Genomic DNA, 3,113 nt, shown 5'->3' with positions numbered 1-3,113 from the left:
GATAAAAAACAAAATGACAAGAAATATTGTTTTACTACACCCTGAAGCAAAATGGAAGTAATGTGGAGGCAGAACTAAAAAAAACACAGGCGAAATGTGATAACCCGCGAGATGAAAGCAAGAGGCTGTTCTATTGTACGCCTCTCCTCAACAATAACATAATCTGAGAACTGAGACTAGGTTTTATAATACAAGGAGCCTAGTGAAAACAGAAAGGGGTAACGTAATGTATGGCATCATAACTGTTGTGAGTTAAAAAACACGTAAAAAAAAAAAAAAAAAAAAGGAAGGAAGAAGGAATGGATAAATGGAAATACAGGAATATTAAAGAAAGCTGGATAAGTAATTTCTATGGGTTAAAACGATTCATCGTAACAAACAAATACAGATTTCCCAGCACAGCTACCAGCTAGCCTGCAAACAAACAAAATATACCTAGTCTAACAATTCACAGCAAGGACAGAGGGTTTTGTTGCATACATTTGCCTCAGTGCCTACGCCAACGCTCCTTTGTTTTCCTGCAGTCCTACCTTTATAGTTTTGAGAGTCTCCAAGTTGTAGCAAATAGAGTATAGCAGTGGATAAATTAAAGCTGATTTGGCTGGAGGGAGCCCACTGCTCCCTAAAATTACATGCTGGATGCCCAACAAGAGCACAATGGCAGCTGAAGGCATCCAGCATGTCCCCAGCCCAAATTCGGGCAACAGGCTGTGCAGGCAAGTGGCAATCACCCCAATCTATAACTAAAACAATTCAGTGGTCTTATTCAGTCTGTCTGATATAAAGCTGGCCTTCCATGGCTCAAATTAAGCATGAATCTTGTGAAATGGCTGAAATTCAAGCTGTGGGTGGCTGCTGACACCACCCGGCTCGACAAACGTGAATTGAGAAATCACAGGATCCGGAAGGAAAAAAGTTGACCAAACAGTGACAGCAGTCAATCAGTTGTAGCCATTGTTTGGGTATTCTGACAGCCAAGGGTGATAACTGTCAGAATACAATAGCTGGTGCTGGAGATTCACCCATCCATTCTGTTTAGCATGGATGGAGGTATCTATGGTAATATGTTTACAGCCAACTTAACAGCGCCTATGTGTTGCACCATAAAGTAACCATCTGTTGTCCAAGTTTTTATATGTATTACATCATTTCTAGAGTTTGATACCTGTAAAGTCTCTGTTATCCTCTTGAGCACTGGAAGATTTTACCCCCTTCATGGCCGGAGAGTGTTTTGCTAATCAGCACTGTGATACTTTAATTGGCAATTGCACGGTCATGCAGTCCTGTACGTAAATTAAATTTTTATAATTTTTCACACAAATTGAGCTTTTTTAAAATGGTATTTGATAACCACTGGGTTTTTTTATTTTTTGCAATATGTTATAAAGCATATCCAATAAAATCAAATTTTGTAATAAATCTAGGTCAAAATGTACTCTGCTACATGTCTTCATGAAAAAAAATCCAAATAAGTGTATATTAGATGGTTTGTGTGAAAGTTAGTGTCTACAAACTATGGTATATATCTGAAAATTGATCAATTCTGATATACTGACAATCTCATTTCTTGAGGCCCTAAAATGCTAAATGATTTGAAAAAAATGGGTGTATACATTATAGTCCATAAAACATGCTAGGATTCTCTGAGTAGGTTTCTTTTTTTGTTTTTTTTATAGCGTTGGATAGCTTAACCCATATATAGAGGACTGCAATTTCAAAAGGTAAAATACATAGCTTAATCATAACTACCGTTATTTGGGCCAGTTCACACCACATGCATTTTTTTTTCTGCATCAAAAACGCATTGATAGTAGGTTACATGTTTTCTAATGGCATAATTCACATCAGTGTGGTCAGGTCCACTGTGTTCCAGTTTCAGAAAAAAAAGTAGAACATGCTGCTTTTTTTACTGCACTGAACTGTACAGGAACACAGTAAAACGCATAAAAAATGCACCGGAACACACCTAAACTCACTGGAATGCACATGTCCTTATTTAAGTTGAAGAAAAATGAACCAAAATGCATCAAAAACACACCAAAAATGCACTGGAATACATCAAAACCGCATATACAGAAACACATCCGGACTGCGTTTCTGTGGTGTGAATTGGCTCTTTCTGTGGATTTGCCAGCCAGTGCTAAGATATGCAGAGGTAACAGATATTGAATTGTTCCTAATGGAAATATAACAAAGGCATTTGCCTCTAGCTCTACCTTCTTCCAGATGTAGTTGACGTGTTAGTATTGGGTAGTTTGGTTATATTGCCACGCAACTGGACTCAATATGGCTAAATAGGACTTTACAAAAATGTAAACTGGACTTGGCACACAATCAGCATTATGCATTAAGTGCTGGTGCAACCTTTTGCACCAGCAAATATACACTCACCGGCCACTTTATTAGGTACACCTGTTCAATTGGATCACATGGAAGCAACTCAATGCATTTAGGCATCTAGACGTGGTGAAGATGGTTTGCTGAATCTCAAACTGCACATTAGAATGGGGAAGAAAGGGGATTTTGAACGTGGCATGGTTGTTGGTGCCAGACAGGCTGGTCTGAGTATTTCAAAAACTGCTGATCTACTTGGCAAGATGGCGAACGGAGCAGCAGCATAGGTCACAGCTCTGGTCGCCTCCGCACTCTTGCTCGCTCCCGCCCGCCAACCCCGGGAGCAGCGGGCTGCCGGTGGTCTCCCCTACCCTCCCCTTACCTGAAAGGGGGAGCAGTGACGGTCCTCCATCGCTGCGGCACCCATCCACTCGGTGACGGTCCTCCATCGCCGCGGCACCCATCCGTGCGCCGTCCACGCAGGGCCCGCAGAGCCGCGGCCTGCCACCGCCAAGACCGCCCGCCAAGCTCCGGGTGCACACCAAGAAGGAGGAGTGGCCGCCCGAGCCTCCCCACCGCTCCATTGCTGCCTCCTTGCCGGAGCCCCATCGCAGTGGTGCCCGTCCATGCAGGGCCCGACGAGCCGCGGATGCACACTGCAAGTCACATCCAGGCTCCAGGATACATATTGAGAAGGGAGTGCGACCGTATGAGCCTCCCCACTGCCCACAACTCCGCCGCCTCCCACCGCCCACAACTCAAGCACCTGTCCTAACAGA

This window comes from Staurois parvus, unplaced genomic scaffold (assembly GCF_062004578.1).
Source record: "Staurois parvus isolate SC_StPar_1 unplaced genomic scaffold, SC_StPar_1.0 ptg000175l, whole genome shotgun sequence".
NCBI lineage: Eukaryota > Metazoa > Chordata > Amphibia > Anura > Ranidae > Staurois > Staurois parvus.
The sequence above is the reverse complement of the archived record's forward strand: the minus strand, read 5'-3'. Positions refer to the sequence as shown.